We start from the raw sequence: 19694 nt of genomic DNA, 5'->3' as shown, positions 1-19694 counted from the left end.
GAGATGGGTTTTCTGTCATTTTATAGGTCACACAATTAACAGAGAAAACATTCAGTGGATAATTCAACAATAAAAATAATCTTTGAATGCAGCCTAGTGCATCAGGGTCAACAGAGCAATAAAGAAAAGATGCAAAAAAAAAAAAACCGCTTTCCCGTCATCTGGCATTACATAGCATTTTAAAATATGACTCATTCCATAGCCATAAAAATATCAGATTATTCCCTCTTTTGATTTGACTGACTTTGTCATAGAGCTGCAGTTTTGTCAGAGTATTACCATGCCCTTCATTTGGTATTGCCATTTGAACATGTCAGCTTTGTTCAGTTTAATCTTGTAGTCCATCCATGTATAAACACGGGTCTCAACCTCTTTGACTTTGCCACTGACCTTTCTCTGACAGGAGGGAATGACAAGAGTGTCAGAATCATTCGTTAGTCAGATGGCGACTGAAGCTCATTATGAAACAGCAGGTTTGATGTACTAATGTCAAGATGTTGAAAAGTGATGAAGGTAAATGTCACATCACCGTCTCTATCTGCATACATTGTGTGTGTGTGTGTGTTTGTGTATTCAAATGTGATGCATATTTTTTCTCTATGTATGCCTTCCTCTGAAGTCTTCAGTGTTGTGTGGGTGTTCCCAGAATTATAAAGCCCAAGACGAATTGCTGAGTAGCAATGAGCCAGATGTTTTTTTGTTTGTCTGTTTTAAAAGGTGATTTTCCAAATATGATTAGAAGCATGTGTGGAAAGAAAATGTGAATGTGTGAAATTAGAAAATAATTCAATCTGCTCTTGGATGAAGCTGACTTATCCATCTTCCTCAAGACCACATTGTTCAGAGCGCGGGCTTTTATAATTTGCCGAAATAACATGTTTGCTATTTTCCTCTCCAACTATGAAATGCTACAAACTGTGCTTAAACAATGCCTTGTAAAATCACCTGCCTTGATGAAATGTCACCAGTGCTGCCAGAGATAAACCCAGCCATTAGCAGCTTTCTTCATTAGCCCAATTAAATGGCCCTCAGGAAATGCACTGACAGAAAGCGTATTTGGAATAGGCTGCTGGTGAACAGCTGCATTAAAACACTATTTCGTAAATTAAATTTCAATCTAATGGCAATGGCCTTTTCTTCAGGTGGTAATAAGAGAAAGAAGGCCTCTTCCTGCCTCCACAATTTAACCCATTTTGAATTCTCCTTTTCTCCTTTTCTTACACTCTTTGATTTCACTTCTTCCTCCCTCGAGCAATAAAAGATGTTACACACTTCCACCATAAAGAAATTTAAGCCGTGAAGATGGACCGTGTGGAGTCTGAGTGTGAGCTTTTTCTCTACAACCTCTGTCAGAAAAAAAGAGAAAAAAATCAGAGCTGACTTTTACACATGGAGAGGTTTTCCTGCGGCAAACTGTCACCTCTTTCACTGCTACTTTTTACCTGCCTGTTGTTTGTCTCCCACATAAATTTTTCCGTGTTGCCGTCTGAATCTGTGCTTCTCTTCTTCTCTACACTGTTCAGCTCTTTGCTATGTTAGAGGGAGAGGGGGTGTAGCATCTCATTGTTTACTTCACTTTGCTGTGGTTCAGCAGCAGAGAAAAGCTGGTTCCCAACACAGTTTGAGTAACTCTTTGTCTTTGCCTATGATAGTATGAAAGCTGAGACAGTAGCACTGATGATATTTTTGAGGAGATGTGTCTCTTTCAATCTTGAAAGACCCTCAGCCCCCTGTGCTGTACATTAGTTGCAGAACCCGCATACAATTCGGTCTGACTGAGCTGAGCTATTAATATTAATCTCTTTCCTACAGGTGACCTGCATATGACACTCTTTACTGAAAGTTAGTTCAACCCATATTTGACCCCACATACTGTAATTTTTTTCTGTTATATTTACACAGAATACGACCCAAATTAAGTTCACTTTCAGTTATATTTAAGTTTGTCTTTCTTTGAACCTCACTTGCTCTTTGTTGCTTACCTTTTGGGCTCCCTTCTCCTACTGTCTCTCCTTTAGTGCCATTTTTACACTTTTCCAATCGTAAATAAAGGTTTCAGTATGCTTCAAATAGACTTGGTGATATAAAGTGTTGTGAAAATTCTGCCATCACAGAAAAGGACACCATTAATCAAGAGATGTGGATAGTAGAGCATACGGCCTCTCCTTAAAGGCATTCATGATGTTGCGCAATGTTGCAGAGAAGTAGCTGATTGAAGAATGAAAAAACAAGCCTGAGACACAAGCACTTTGTTTGGGGCACAGCGAGATCTTAAATCTTCATTAACATCACTTAAACTTAAAGAACAGTAAATAAAAATAGTCATTCCTAATAGAGATACCTGCTCACCAAAGCTGAGTTCTATCCACCTTGCATTTAAGCAACCAGGTCAGGAGGATGGTAGGAAAGCAAAGTCAGTTGACTGTGCATTGGCCCATTCAGATAGAATGCCAATGCAGGTTATATCTGCTTCACTTTGTTGGTGTGAAAGAGGTTTAATAGAGGTAAGTACAGATGAGCATGGTCAGGGTTTACAGTTTGACCCATGGGAATCTGTATGTTCACTATGCAGCCTCTCTCATTCTTTCTTTTTCTCCAGCTTTGTCTGTGTGTCTTCTTAAATGTGTCTCTTTGTTGATTTCTAATTTATCCTTACATGGGCTGCAGGTAATGAATGCTTCTTTTAAAGAGTTTATTGGGCAGGATGAATGGGTTTAATGGTCAAGCACAATCTGTTTGCACACCTCTTTCTGTTTGCCTTAGTGTGTTTATGTCAACCAAATGTTCGCTGTTTGCACGTTCCAGGAAATATTTCCTGATCACGGCTCACTGTGTAATTGATTCTGCCTCACCACAATCTTCACTGTTGGACTGTGGGCCATAATGGGCTTCTGCAGGTGGAGGGCATGATCAAGGATTGCCTCAGTGAAAAGGCTTTTGTTTGTTTTTGTGAGATATTTAGAAGTTGATGTGCTTGTACACTGCAGTGAAAATAAGATTAATTTTTGCCAGGAAAGGTTTTTCCACAAGCAAATTGCAATGACAGCCTGTACTTCTGGATGCCTTAAATGGAGTCATCGAGTTGGATGCATACATTCACTCTCTCAGGATGCTCTTAGAGTATAATGCTCTTCTCCTCTGACAGAACATGAGCGAGAGATGAATTGCAATCATCTCCTATAGTGTCTTAGCTTCACCTAGCGCTTATAAAGAGCCAAATCTCTCTTGGCCAGCTAAGACTGGCCACTGGACATTGGTGTGGTAATGAGAGGCATGCCCATGGTTAAACCTAGAGAATGTCCTTTTTTTTCACCTTGAGGAGCAAATAATTACCTCTCTGCTCAACTGCAGAGCCAGGTATCATGCTGAGAGAAGGCGATGAGACCAACATCTCCCCTTGGCATAGGTGGGCTGTTAAATGTTAGCCTAACATCAAAGAAAGTTCCAAAACACTTTTTTTTTTCATACAGTTTCAAAACCTGTGGAGGAAATCAAACTGCCCAGCCACTGTTATCAGCACCAACTGTTTAAGCCTTCTCCTGCAACGCTTTTGCTTTGTTTATTAATATTAGAGAGATTAATTAAAGCACCAAACAGAAGTGTTTATTAGGCAGCACAAAGGACTTACCAAAGTGACAGAGGAGGCCCCCTGAGAAACAATACAAAGACAATAGCTTTTCATCAAGACTTATTAGCAGGATATTATGCCTCTTTCTTCCTATTAGCCTGGCAATGTAGAACTACTCAGTTTAATAACAGTTCATTGTGCAATTTGAGTTATGCGCACCAAGGTATTGCTTTACACCAGTTCATGAGCATGACAGTAAACATATTGATAGTGATATTAACACTGATGCATTTGTTTGAACTTGTGATCCACTGAAATTTCCGAAATTCACCATAGTTAGAAATAAAAAACACATTCATTTATGTTTGTATCATGCTGACAACACATACAAAGGGCAAAACACATTGTCTGGCACTGAAAAACTTTGAACGGGATGATGAACAATGCAGGTGTAGGTAGGAGAGGAGTTTTATCATGAAAAATGATGAGAATTTAACAAAGAAAACTTTGAGCTGAAGTAAACTCCACTTTTCAAGCACACAACCTGACAGACCTTGTTCCTCACCACAGACAAGTGACTTGCGTTATATTTTCTCAATCTGGAACCTGCCATCTGCTCGGGTCAGAATAGGGGTGAGATCAACAAGTGCAAGCATTCCAAGAACACTAAACAATGAACAAAATAGTAATTTAAGATGCACTTAAGATAGGTATTGTTGCCATCTAAATTCAGCTATATGCATGCACCCCTGCTTACATGGCCTACATTGCTAAACTGTAAATTCCACCACTTGTGAGAGCCTTGCTAGGATACAGTGAGGCACACTTGTTCTCAGAATCAGTGAATAAGCCGATGATTTACTGGTAATGTTGAAGAACAGGGCCTTGTGAAACAAGTAGGAAGCTGCCTTTTCACATACAAAGATGTAGCACAAAGTTATGTTTAAACTCCAACTCTAACCTAACACATAGTAAGAATAACAATGCTTTCGGATAATATCAGTTCACCAGACTCTTGCTTGCAGTGAGATGAATATAGTATTTTTTGGAGTGACACTGAATAATGTCTATACTGTACAAGCACATGTCCAAACTTGCTCCTCTGTTCCATCTAATTCTTTCGTTTATATGATAAAAGACAGAAATAAGAACATGGTCTACTTTACATCAAAATAGGTCAAAGTGATTTTCTACAGAGGAGATAGAATCATATGGGTCACTGCATTATTTCTGGAAAATCAGAAGGAACAAGTGTTGTAGGATTGTTGAAAATTACCAACCAATTTTATATAGGTGACCTAGTAGAGTGTCTATATTTGTCTTGCATTAGGCTTACTGTATGTGGAGGGAAAGGATGTGTATCTCTCTCTCTCTGTTTCACATCTGATCTCACTTTATCTGGACTTTATGGTCTTTGCTCTCCCTTTACATGGCCGCCTATATGTGTTAGTTACCCATAGGCTAGGCTACTGCAAAATAATTGTAAATTAGCATTTTGAAAGCCATTCCATTGTCTCATATTTTGACATAATATATCTCAAGGTCTTGTTTTAGAGATTTGGGTATAATGACTCTCAGTCATGTCTGATATCAAGCAGCTAATCTTAATGAATCCCAAAATGAACTCCTAATTGTTCTATTTTACTCAACAACACTTCTGAGTAGCATTGTCATTCTGATTTCAAAAGATTGGGGATTTGAAAACAGGATTTGAGATTTCTTCTTTGGTGTTTGGCTTGACTTGGACTCAACTAGGCCAGCTCACTTTGTCTTGTCTAAGGAGATTTTGACTCTAGGGATGGTTACAGTCTCACCCTCTGTAGCTCAGCGTCTCTGTCTCTTCCTCTTTATCGCCCTGCTCCCCGTCCTCAGCTGCTATCTCCTTCTTTCTGTCTGTGCACTATACCAACCGCTCCTCCTTCTATCTTCCTTGTCTCCTTCCCTCTCTGTGCCCTCTGTCTCAGTCACCCTGTAGCGAACAGGTGTATCTGTCTCTCTCCTGATGAGTTTATTACTCTGAAGTGTCTCCATAGTCCCCTTGGACCCCCTGCCTCCTAATACGCTTAGCTCTCGCAGCTTATGTCAACCAGAGTGGGTGGTCTGATAACGCTCCACTTGATCAAGCCATCCACATCAAGGTCCATCTGGTCCACAGTCACTTCGGTCAGCTTGTATGTCAGGGAGCAGACACACAGACAGACAAACACCCACACAGAGTAGCCGTCCCCCACCCATTAAAGGTGATGGGAGTGACACTGCAGTGTGGTACCATGGTGACCAGCTTTCCAGACCTGGAGAACATTTCTAGACAACTTTTTTCTTTTTTTTTCCCCCTCAGTGAACTTGTATGGAGATTAATGCAGAGTGACTCAGCTTGGTTCCTTCAACACATCAAGCTACTGCTCTCAAGAGGAATCAGGAAGAAGTCCATTACATATACAGCTAAATGACTGAATTCGCAGTTCACTTCTCAAAAAGTGTACACCATTAAATTGCAGGAATAAATGGGTAATGCTTTAATACATATATCAACTTAAAGCTGAAAATGTCCTAAATAACAAGTCTAAACAATAAAGCATGGTGGTAAGATAAAAGATAATGATTTGTAAAGCCAGATTTTCTTTCTGCTTATCAAGTCAGTCAGGCAACTTTATGATTTCTTAATTAAACCTGCATTAATTGAGATTTTGGCTTTCTGGGGCAGCGGAAACAAGCTTTAAACACCACACTTATATACTATCCACTTCTAAAGTCACAAGGCACATTTGTTTGCAAACGATTGCTTATTGACAAACCCAATATGAAGCAACATTAGCATTCATTTGGAGTGTTTTGTGGCCAGCTCTGGTCGGAGCTCCACCAACTCTTGGGGGAAATATCTGGATTCTTTAGCTGCTTAATACTTCATTGTGTTTACAAGCTAGTCTGCTGTTTGGAGGTAGCGTACAGTGGGTTTATCAGAGCTTTCAGACAGAAAACAACCATCTGCCCGTTGCATCAGAAGATGAATTTGGTGAATGCGGTGACAGTGAACAGTTAAGCTTAGGATGATCATTGTTTGTGGGTTCACAACTAGAAGACCACCCCTCGCACATTATACATAGTCTTTTGATCCCTTGTCACCATAAAAATATGATTACCGCTATTTTAAAGCCATACAGCACATTCCATGGCATGCAATACATTTGCATCATCATGACAATATTACCAATGGAAGAATGGGGACTGTAGATTGAAGCAAAAAAAAAAAAAAAAAAAAACACTACCACCACGCAGATAACTACTGTGATACAGGTGTCAGATCACGTTACAAGATGCTATTGCAAGGTCTCAAGGTTTATAATGTGATTTCGCAGGTAAAGTTAAATGTTCTATATTTACAATAACAGGAAGGTGTTAGACCATGTCTTGTTTTCATTCACAATGCCACCCTCCACTGTTTCTTACGCACAGAACGGTATATAAATAACAACAAGCTAACGCATATACTGAGTAATCCATAGAGGCTCTGAGCTCTGATCCTGGACAGCAGAGGTGAATCAGGAGGTAATTTTTTTGCTTCCCATCAACCTCCCACCTTGTTTCCTTCGCTCTCTCTTTCAATCTTACCTCTGCAATTTCTTTTTATACGTCTTCTACTTGCAAACATGCCCCCTCCCCTTCCCACCAGGAGATATCAAAGGGGTTGAATGCAAAACAAAGACTCCAACCCATCCCCATAGAGCGGTGCAGTGCCTGTGCTTACATGTGTATCATGCTGAAGCTGAAGTAAGAGTGCAGCACCTGATTCCCTCAGAGCTGCTGCAAGTCTTTGTAGACTCTCAAGGCCTTGAAGTATGCATATGGGTTGTGTTCATCATCAGTAGATGTACACAACAGCAGGAGACAACCTTGTGACTCTGTGAAGTGCCTACAGGTGTTGCTCACATTGATGTTTAACATGCAAAATAACACAGACCGAGGCGCTTACATTCACAACATTTCCCACAAACATCAGAGTTATTTACGGTGTGTTATTTGTTGGAGCCAAAGCTGCTTTGCACTCCCACAAGATGAATGGCCTGAGGAGTAATAGCTTATTTAGAGTGATATGTTGTATTCAATTTACACTATTTCCATTATCCATTCCCAGTGTTTTCTACATCCCTATAGCCCTAATCAATTGTTAAAAAAAAAAAAAAAAGTGCTCTCTACACTTCATACCATACTTTAATGTCTGGTTGTCCATAGCAACCACACACCCTTTTTTTCCCTCCTGTCATTGCAAGATATACACATATCTCATAGTAAGCTGAACCTTTTAAATGTATTTTTCTTAATTTTTACTACAGCACGAAATTAATCGAAGACTTCTTAAACAAATATGCCTAATTCATGTGTTTAACCTTAAATGGCCCAAGCATTACAAACAGCACATCCATCTGCTGATTGCAATAGGGTGGGAAACACATTAGCACCATCTAGTGGTAAGCTCAGACAAACCTCTGTGTCCCATTACACTGTCATGTTTTTTTTTTGTTTGTTTTTTTTATATTTGAGGACTAATAACTGCAGTTTTTATTAGTAAAATGAGCAAACTATATAATTGTCCACAACAATCACAGCAAATGTCCACATTAAGTCTAAACACATGAGTTTTCATGCCATCATATTATACATGACAGGAAAGTGCAGCGTGTGCACAGTACATACAGTATGTTGAAATTAATCTATCTATTTATCTATCTATCTTTGTTTACTTTCTGGAGAATGCATCAATTTGTATATTCTGATACTCTGTCATCACGCCTTGCAGATCAAGTGCTCTGATTAACAGAAATATCAAACTAGAGCAAATCAACCAATGATAAAGAATTCTGAATGTCAAGTAAATTATGAATTAACTTCCAGTGTGCTCATGTAATTAACTCCAAATGTCTCCTTTTTAAAATCCCTCATTACCTGTAGAAAGTGCCAGTGCGTCATGTTGTACATAATAGATCAGACCATTTGCCGGAGCATTTACAGACCACTAATAAGCCTTGCTCATGTAAGTCACGAACCCATCTCCAAACCATCCAAATCAAAGACATCAATGCACATAACCAGCCTTTCTACACACATGCCATGGTATTCTCACCCTGAGATTTGTAAGGATTTTTTGATTTGTTGCGCTCATATTTGTGTCAGTGTTTGTTTCCATGTCTAAAATGGGAGTCTAATTCCATTTGCAAGGTCCAGATCATAATTTCTTTGTGTATCTGTGAGAGCAGGGCTGGTAACAGTAGACTGAAGTTCAGCAAGCCTAGTATTGAATCAGTCGGGGCTAATGTTAAACCACTGTCTCACTCCCTCTGAGATGTGTTGTGGTATCCATTTTTAATTGCACATACACTGTTTGAACAATTAACCCAGCCAAATAAGTACCTATTAATTATTGCAGGAGACTTCATGACAAATCTGAAAGCTTGGAAGTCCACATTGCAAGAATAATTTGTCATTTATCTGCAAGGGAGTTAATTATTGTGGTCAGAGTATTGATATGATTCTGCTTGTGGTATGGTACAGTCTGTTCCAGTGGGAGATTTACATTTGTTGAATGCATAATGATACAACTGATGCTGCAGTGTTCTTTTATAGCTTGGAAACCTTGAGGGACAAATTTGTCTACATTTGTATTTACAAAGATAATCCACGCGACTGATTATTCAGGATATCGGGTGAATATCTACACCACATCACATTAAGTTAAACACATGAAAAATCATCATATGACAGTTCCTTTAAACAATCAAATGTTTAGGATAGTACGTAAACCTACAATGATGATTCTTTTTGTCTCAGATAGACTACCACATTGACACCAGTCTGAGTCCTGGTATGATTTTGTTGAGTTTATTTTTAACACACTACTTTTAATCAGGCCAGTAACTGTAAAGTAGTAGCTGCTAAATATGCGAAAATTACACATTTTGTAAAGGCCAAATAATGTATTACACAAATTTATCTTTTAAGCTAGACCTCTGGAGAAGTCATTGTTGTTGATGGTCTCTGTCGTTCTGGTGATTGTTGGCTGGATAACTTCTGAGAACTTGTGTCATGTAACTGAGTTAATCCACAAGGCCAAGGTCTCTTGGCTGATGGTCATTTTAGGAAAAGGAAGAAGTGGAGGGCTGCTTCAGTGGACTAGTAGACTGACCAACTGTATTCATGGAATCAGTTGATGATCTGTCCATGAGTCTGTGCTGCCGTCTGTATCAGACGTCTTTCTTTCCCTCTGCATGATTTCAGTGCCATTTTTTCATCATATCTTTAAATTGTTTGTCCTCATGTCTCACTGACCTTCCACGCTATACAGTTGTGTCACTGCTGTCTCTTTCTTCACTTTTCTAATATACAAAATGAAAATAGACACGTTTTCATTGTACGCTTTTAGAAGCTAGTAACAATGGGGTCATGTGGCTAATAGAAAATAGTTGAATGTAAATGAATATGAAATTCATAAGAAACTTGAGTAAGAGTTTATGTTATTGAATTGGCACTTTTTTGATGCACTTCATACACTATCAGTAATATGATCACAAATAAAATGTGTATGACATTTCTTTTTTCACTGTTCTCTCTCTTTTAGTCTTTTTTTCCCATCCCCAGCACTCTAAGACCTGTGGTGAAGGTCATGCTAGAAGCGTGAGTAAACATAGTAATTTATGGACACTGTGTGTAATTGTAGTCTTCTGCTAGGACACAAGGAAGAAGGAGGCATGAAATCACAGCGTGATATTTTTTGGGGTCTTATTATGGACCCACATGGAAACAGTAGCCTACAAAGGGAAAGAGAGAAAGAGAAAAAACATGTACATGAACAGCTGAAAATCAATCATGTTCTTACTTCTGCCATGATTGTTCATATTCTTTTTATTTATTTATTTGTTTATTTAATCCAGCCTACTGAAACATGAAGCAGGGGGAATAAATCACATTTTGCTGGATTAGAAACAAAAACAACTTTTAAATACATTTTTGCAACTACATCACAGATGTGAAGAAAAGGGAAAACCACCACCTCTGAAATAGCTGTGAAGTGAAGTATTAGCCATCAGTACCTTGTACATTGAGGTAAGTCCAGGTCTTGGTCTATAAACTTATAAAATTAATCAGGGGAGACTTGGTGGATAAGGGGGATTCACCTGACTGAAAAAAATACAAGATTTCATACTCAACACCACCTCAGAGTGACACTCTGTTTCACTCTGGTTATCACTTTATCTACTTGTTAAATTTATTTGCACAATATTATTCCGCTCTTTGTGTTTGGTTTACACCTTGACAGTTGGTTGGCAGTGACATCATGTTAAGACTGTACACTCACCATGCTCCTGATCTTGAGGCTTGGACTGACTGGGGGTGGGGGGGAGGAGGGGGGTATCCTGACTGATTCCTGAGGCCAAGACAGAGCAGTTAAGCTGCCTTGTTGGTTCTAGTGTTTATTTTTTTGCCAAGATAATAAATTTACTAAGCATGTCTTCATCCTCCTGCCACTATCTGCTCTGGGGTCCTTTCTGCATTCCTGCATATCAGGTGTGGCTATCAGCTTTCTTGTTTTTGCGGAGGTACCTACTGAAAAATGAAGATCTTTTACAAATCAGGAACGTTATATTGAACATAAGAAGTTTCAGTCGACACTATCCTCACCAGAAAAACAACAGTGTCAGTTGTTTGTTCACACACTCTAAATGATCTGTTTATATTTTTGTGACAAATGACTTCTTGTTGTTTTGTGAATAATGATTGTTCTCTCTTAGAGGAAATGGTGTGAGTCGCGTCACATTGTTATAACCCCACAAAATTTCTTAAAGTAGAGGTCAGGGTAGATAATTGGGCAAAACCGTTTTTCAGATATGTATTTAAACTTTAGTAAGCTGCCACTGAAGACCAAAATAAAAAACCTGCATTTGAGTTTCTGTTCCCTGGCTGTTCAATAAAGCTTGGAGTCATGATGAATATTGATGATAAGGTGAAATTAATAAGGTAAGCGGTTAATTGATATTGTACCAGCGGTGCTGGGGAAGAATGAAAATTGGGTCTAGAAAAACAAAGAGACTAGGAGGATTGGAGGTTTCTTAAATGGCTCAGTGCTGTAAGAGCTAAATTTAAGAATGGACCCAAGTCCTTAAGGTTCAACCCCTCATTATCAACAGTGAACTCACTACAGAGGTTGTAACATAAGTATTAGCTGTGCACTATAACATACTACAACAATGGTATAGAGTAGCGTTGACTTTTAGAAGACTATTATTCTGAATTGCCATTTTTTATGAAAACAATTTTACTGGAAATTTTGTGGTTCCTCTGTAGATGTGAGCTCCTTGAATTGTTATAACATGTTATCACACAACAGCAATGTTCAGGGTAGCAATAATAGCAATGGAAGCAGAGTAGCAGTTTTACAGCACAAAACAAGATTGCGTTAAAGGCCAAAACAAAAATTGCTTAGCCTTTTGCCGGCAAAATTTTAGTCTAGATCCCCTTTTCTAACAGGACAGTTACAACTTCAGAGTTATGTCTGGTTGGAATACATATTCACAGTTATCAGTGTTTTTCAGCGTGTCTCCTTTTTACGCTTCAAAATAAACACAGATGATGACATCCACTTTTACAACAGAAGATAGATTTATGAGAAATACAGTCCTGATGATCAATGGTCAACATCATTTCTGGAGAAAAGACTTAGATGTGCAAAATTATTAGATTTGTAGATTTTTGGCAAACTACAACAATGATGATTAACATTTAACTTTTTTGGGGGGGATCAATAAAAATATCTACACTGAAACAGCTTCTGTTTTTGTGATTTCTCAGAATTTCAATTAGATTTAAAATTAGACTCAAATCAAAGAATCCTCAGTTAGAGAATACGTTCTCACACTCTTCTTTCATGTTCAATCAGACTCTTGTAAAGAGTTTTGAGAATCCTCGTTGACTTTGCAAAAAACCTAAAAGGTTTTTTTTTTTTAATGTTGATCTTTCTCTCTGTTTCTGTCTATTCTGATGGTCTGCCAGACAGTTCCTTAGCAACCGAAAACACACATTATCCCTCGACAGCACCATTCCCTCACACTCCCACCCCAGCATCTCTGTTTCCCCAGGTCTTCTGCTAAAGAGGCAGAAAATGAGTCTCCTCTTTGATGTTGGAGTATAATGCACGCAGCGCCATGACTACTGTATACCACTGTGGTAATGGAGAACAAAGCCCAAGGAGGTGAGTGAGTGCGACCCTTGACTTTTCAATCCTCCTTTGTCTTTCTTAATACTACCACCTACATTCACTACCACTTCTCATTAAAGGGCACTTCCCATTAGAGTGAATCAGTCCTTAAGAGCCTCTGACTACAAATCTTGGGTTATTTCTCATCAGTCCCACGCCGTATTCATTATGCCTTCTCTTCTCCCTTCCTCTCTTCAGATTGATATTCCTGAAATGAGACTAGCAGGCCTCAGCATAACAGAACGCATGGTTTTATTTCAAAAACCAGCACCTGTATAGAGAGGAAAAGTTGAGGTGGGCCAAGGCAATCAATGTCAAAGCATCTGTCTATTGAATAAAACTTCAGTACTGATTCATGCGAAGATCTGGGTTAAAAAAAAGAGGTATATAAGATGCCTTTTTGCATGAAAGTTTCCTGCTACAGAGATACCACAGATGCTCCTGAGCACTAATCCAGAAATACTCTGCACAGATGGTCTCAAAACCAATCACAGGAAACCTTCAGGTTGGTGCCAAAGACATTATTATGATCATATAGTGCAAAGTACATACACATAAGTTTCAATAGTGACTGAGCCAAACCAAAATATTTCAGCTATAAACTTAAATAACTGATAATTAACAGTCTGCTACATAATACATTTTATTTGCTTAAACCAATTAGTCATTACATTTACAATATTAGCATTTATTGCGTAAAACACATTAATATGATGCTGAATGATCACCACGATACCCAGTTTTGAACAGTTATAGAACAGGAGAGCCTGTCCTCCTGTAGAAAACAAGCCAATATGTTTTCTGTGCAAGCTTATCATGACTTCTAGCAGCTGTAGTGGTTATAATGTGAGCAAAGGTAGGTGACATAGAATGTATAGGTACAATGTTTGTGTTAGGAGGTTGGGTTGCATGAATAAAACACAGGATTTTGACATGGGAGACTGCTGTTCATTTCCTATTTGAAACATGAAGTCATACAACCATAACCTTAACTGTGTGTTTATTATTGTAACCTTGACGACAAAGGTTGTAAACCTAACTAAGTTGATTTTGCACATAAACCTAACCAAACTGAATGTTCCATAAGCTTAACCACATGTGTATTACTGTAACAATGAGGACAAAGGTCTGGTGTGCAGCAGCAGCAGCAGCAGGGGCGCTGTTTTTAGGAGACTTTCCAGTGGGTTATATCAGAGGGTAAGGACAAATGACTTACATGTTCATTCAGGTTTGAGGGTTGGTGGAATAGGAAAACAGAAGAAACATGCAGTATTTCTTCTCTACAAAATTGCATCAATCTTTTCAAACTTTTGAAGTTTGAAAAGATTGTTGCACCTTGCTGGATATTTCTACATCTTCGGGCCCCTATAAAAGTGTAATTTGGGAAGGAAAAATCAATTCACAGTCACAATCAGCTTTCTTGCAAGGGATTGCAAGCCAAATTGGCTGCGAACCACAGTTTCATGTAAAACATCATACTAAAAATGAGACTCTTTACAATCTGGCTCAAAAACTTTTTTTTTTTTTAACCATTTGTCATTGAAATCTAAAATTCGCATCATCTGTCTCACCTCTTGCTGATATGGATCCACCTCATAAGACTTAATCTCGGTGGTGCGAGAATCCAATCCATCTTAAAATTTTGGACAATCAGATGGTTTAATGTATGTCTGTATATTATATGTTTATGGTGTGCAAAGCTATATTATTTGCCAGAATTTCTCAGCATGTAGCAGGTCCACAACAGAAGAAAATGGATCACACAAACATACACTCTTCAGTTCTAATCCATACTTAACAGGTTCAATACAAGTGCAAACTCAATACAGCAATCTAAACTGGATGGGTGTATATGACAGGGATGAAAACAAGAGTGCAGAGTAAATGGGGACCTCAGCTGATTTATAGCTTCTCTTCTCACAATGAGGGGCCAGGTGTTTGGATGGCAGTAATCCTTGTCTCTCTGCCTCTCGATCAGCCAAAAGTAGAGGAGCTCTGCTGCAAAGATGGCCTCTTAGCCTGACTAGGCCTCTATTGGATTACTGTTTCTTTTAAAAAGAATTACTGGTGTTATCGGGTTCTGTGCCTGCTTAGGTTAGTGATTCATTTTCTTGTACCTGTGACAACTTTAGGTTTATCCTTTGTCTTACCAGAAACTCGGAACTAAAATAGACTGGTGTTTTGCTGATAATAGAATAACAGGACTTATTGAGAATTTCTATGTAAGTTATCCATCATTGTGACAATATTGCCAGCGCTTATGTTGGGCAAGTCTGTCTGGACAGGGTTTTAGGAAATGGAATTCATACAAGGAAACAAGGAGCCATGTTGTTGTTTCAGTTTCACCTCAAAATATCCAGAGACTTTGAAAGGACTAGTTTTGGACACTTATCTACACTGAATAGCAAGATGGTGTGAATATGGAAATCACAGGAGCTGATTTGAAAAGAGTAATTGTACTGTAATGTCTGCCTTGCTGTTTGCATTACAGTCACACAGTCCATGTAATGTGTCTCACTGTGGGTGGAGAAGAGTTTGTGAACACTATTACCTCTACATTTACCACACATTCTATTTCACAGAAAGGTTGCTGAGAATTATGGCACAATTTCATCCACAGAACTTACGTAATAGTAAAACATGCTGTTGTAACACCCGGGTTGAATTAATTATGGTTCCCTAACTGTCGGCCATGGACTTTCATAGTCAAACATTTTAGGAATCTAAAGCTGCACTAGGCTGTGAATCATCTTGATAATGTCCCTTTGTTTATTATCATTAATTACAGCAATGATTAATGTTAAATGAGGTTTGTAAATGTGAAATGGATAACGTTTATGAATATTTGGCTAATTAGACAAGTAATGTGTTTCAACAAGACATACTCATAATATTGCAGCTATTTACATCACTGCAAAGCGTTGAGTTATGCTTGATATTTCTAATTCAAGTCCAACTCATACTCACAGAAATCTATCTGTTTTAGATTTTAAAAGAACCTAGTAAATGGCTAAATCCATTGGACATCCAACTCATGCCAACCACTAATGCAAAATGTGAATGTGAAAAGGTTTAAGACAATATCATTTATGGCTCTTATGAAGAAAAACAGCTTGCAACAACTATGCAAAAGTGTAATGAATACATATGAGCTGTCCAATGACAACTGAGAAATTTGCGTGGTTTTCTAAAGCTACCTTAGACACAGAGGACCTGACTTTGCAAGGGCAAAGTCAGTAATCCCGTCACATGCTGATTGGTTTGGATGCATTAGAATGACAGCGCTCACCTCATCAGGTATAAGTTCATGTTTGTGTGCACTCCACTCGAGTCTGAGTTGCATTCTAAAGAAAGCTTGATGCTCACATTAGCATCCCCCGTGGAGCCCAGGCAGAGACATCCTGGTCATTTACATGCAGCACTCACACTTCCCTCTCTGTGCTCAAACTGACTGACAGATATAAACAGGAAGTAATTTTCCATTGGCACAACAATGTATACAGATTTACTTCAAATCTCTTCAGTTACTCTGTCGTTGGTGTAGCTCACAACACTCAGAGCTACTCGCTGGGATAGTTTAATAAACTACTTTGTGTCCTGCGTGGAAGCGAGTATTTCACACAGTGTACTTTTATTGGTGTAAATGCCCAGCAAGACTGGTGCTTTGTACAGCAGCATCACTGTTGCAAATATTTTTATGAATTCTTCTTAAGAGTAACTGTTGGAAAGAAAAATAAAAGGCTAAGGTGTGTAAATATGCATAATAAAATAAACTGTTGGTATTTTTGATGATTAAGTGACAGATGTGTAGAATTAGTAGTAAATAGGGAAGTAGTTCATAAATGTAAAGAGACAAGAGGAAAAAGGACTGAGACACAGTCATTGTATTTAATGCGTATTGTTGCTGATCATGTGCATCCCTACATGACCACAGTTCTATTGGCTATGTCCAGCATGTTAATGCACCATGTCACAAAGCAAACGTTTCATGAACATGACAATGAATTTCATGAACAAGAGAATGAGTTCAGTGTAATTCAGTGGACTTCCAAATCACCAGATGTGAATTTAATAGAACACCTTTGGGATGTGGTAGAACAGAAGATTTTCAGCATGGATGTGAAATTATGCGGTGCAATGTCAACGTGGACTAGAATCTCAGAGGAATGTTTCCAACATCTTGTGGAATCCATGCCACAAAGAACTGTGGCTGTTTAGAGAGAAGAGAGGCTTTACTCAGTATTGGTATGATGTTCCTAATAAAGGAACACCATACTGCCGGTGAGTGTGTATCACCATTAGTTAGAAGAGCACAAGTAAAAGTTATGAACCAACAGAGGACAGAGGTTTGTTTGTTAAAGAATAACTTGAAAATGAATTTCTTCTTCTGCTCCAGTCTTTCTCACAATCAGACAAGACATGCATTTAGATTAAAAAAAAAATGTTTCTGCGCTAGAATTTTTCCTGTAGAACTTGGGAAAATAACATTTGTATGTATGATACTTGCATGATGTACAGATTGATGTACAGACTGTCTTGCAAGCCTGTGGGAGTTAGCTTTAGAGACCGTACAGTGCATGAATAAAAATAAACTACTCCTCGCCTCTTTACCTTATGGCTTATGTAACAATGTTACTGTATGTTAATGTACATATATGACACTGAAGATGTCATTAGCATTTTTATAGATGCAAACACATTCACCACAAGAAAAAGGCACTTGAAATTAATCAAAAGGTTCTTTGTCACTGCTCATATAAAAAATTGAGTGCATTGTCTTGTGCACCAGAAGGCTTTGCGCATAAACAAGAGCAAGCAACTGATTGGCTCTCTCATCCTCACATTTATACCTACATACTTTACATAATATGGAAATAATCACCACTTAGTGTGTCAAGATCACAAACAGAGAAGTATTCTGCACCATTAGACCTGTGTGAATTTATATATCTCTATGTAATGACATTTTATTTGTATTTTTAGTCTATTTGTAACAGTAGTAAAAGTGTAAAAGTAGTAGTCCATGCACAGAGTCCACTTAGCCAAGTAAATTTCTAGTTTAAGTACATTTTGTGCATATAACAAAACACTACAGAGTTTCTTCACGTAGAAGTATGAACAAAGGAACAGTAGAACATGTGGAATTGCCTGGGATGGAAGTAGCAAAAATGTACATAAAATTGTTCAAACTAGAAAATACAAGAATGATAAAAAAAAAAGTGTGATTTGTTGTATAGTTAATGATGTTGTGTTGATAAATGTGTGTGGGCAGGAAGGCACTTGAGTCTAATCTAAATTGGGTTTAATTGAAAATGCTGTGATTTAATGCAACAGATGATAATGCTACTGTAAATGAATGGTAGTCATTGAATTCATTAAAAAATGAAATGAAATGCTGGAAAGTTGAATAGAATTTCTTTCCTGAAAGTTCACTGTATTTGTGAACTTCTTGCAGGGTTTTTGGAAGGATGGTAATTATTAATTGGAAAATGGGTTGAGGTGGAAGATACCACAAAAAAACAGCAGGACCATGGTCCATGGAGGTATTAAAGCTTAACACTGGCATAATTTTGGTTTTGGCTTTTTGCCATTGTCAGCAGCTGAGAAGCACTGGTAACGTTCATATACACACCTACATTCAAAGCCTTCTGCACGTGTTGCTCTTTGCCGAGACACCATCCTTGTTTGAGAGGAATATTGCATCACAGCAAAAAAGAGGCAAATTGGTTTCTTTATTACGATGAAATTACAGGTTCTGTTGGCAGCAATGTTCTACACTTATGTTGGGCTTTAAATGACTATCTAACATAGTTGATGTGCATGCTTATGTGTTACAGTTTAGACTTAGAAGAACATATACTGACACCATTGTTAGCCCCCCCCCCTCCAACCAACAACCCACTCCTCAAATTAATCCACTGAGCTTGTGCATGACTGGAATCACAACACTGTACAAGGTGCCTTTATTAAACAGCTTGTTACTCAGTCAAAACAATTAGGACTGTGCATTACAGAAGTGGTATCCTGGCAACTGGGTATGGCAATGCAGAAATAGAAAGAGACAGAGAGAGAGAGGTCCATGCACGCTGCCATAACTGATTTGTTAAATTTGACTTCATGACTGTTGATCTATTTATTTATTTTGTATTGATGTTGTCTGCAATAAGGTAAGGACGAAGTAAGTTTGTGGTGAGACTGAGACTGATGGTTTGTCCAAGCAGAACCACAACTGTGAGATAGAGCCAAGCTGTGCTACAGGGACTTGCTACAGAAGATAATTTTGACAGTGGCTGGAGGGCTTTTCACTACTGTTATTTAGTATTCTCACCACATACACACAGAAGTGCATGTGCAGTCCCTACTTCTATTTCTCAATTTCACACACACACACATAGACACACAAACACACACACACACATGCATCCACACAAACACTCAAACACACAGACTTGCAGTGACACACCACCTATCATCTCTCTGTGCTTTCCAGGAGAAGAGATTGGTTTCTTTTTGATGTGGAGTGTGCCACTGACAATGAAGTGCAATTAGGCTGCACACTTTACACTACCATTTTGCTGTGCAGCAACAGGTTTAGAATCACATATATACTCACAGATTTCAATAAAATAAACACGCATGCACGAACACTCACAGATCATTATTTGTATTTTTTAGAGATAATTTGGTAACTGACAAGAAGAAACACTACCTCTAGTTCAAAACACATGCGATGGAGAGCAACTAAACCAATCTTTTTACCCTTACTGTTGCACTTCACAATCAGTTAAGTTTTAAAAATCTTAAGATTTCATGAATAACTGTCCCTAAACATACACAACACTTACTCCTTTAGGCTAAAGAATGCTGTTTGTTCACCATGAC

Source organism: Toxotes jaculatrix, chromosome 1 (genome assembly GCF_017976425.1).
Source record: "Toxotes jaculatrix isolate fToxJac2 chromosome 1, fToxJac2.pri, whole genome shotgun sequence".
In the NCBI taxonomy this organism is placed as follows: domain Eukaryota; kingdom Metazoa; phylum Chordata; class Actinopteri; family Toxotidae; genus Toxotes; species Toxotes jaculatrix.
This window is presented reverse-complemented; position numbering follows the sequence as displayed.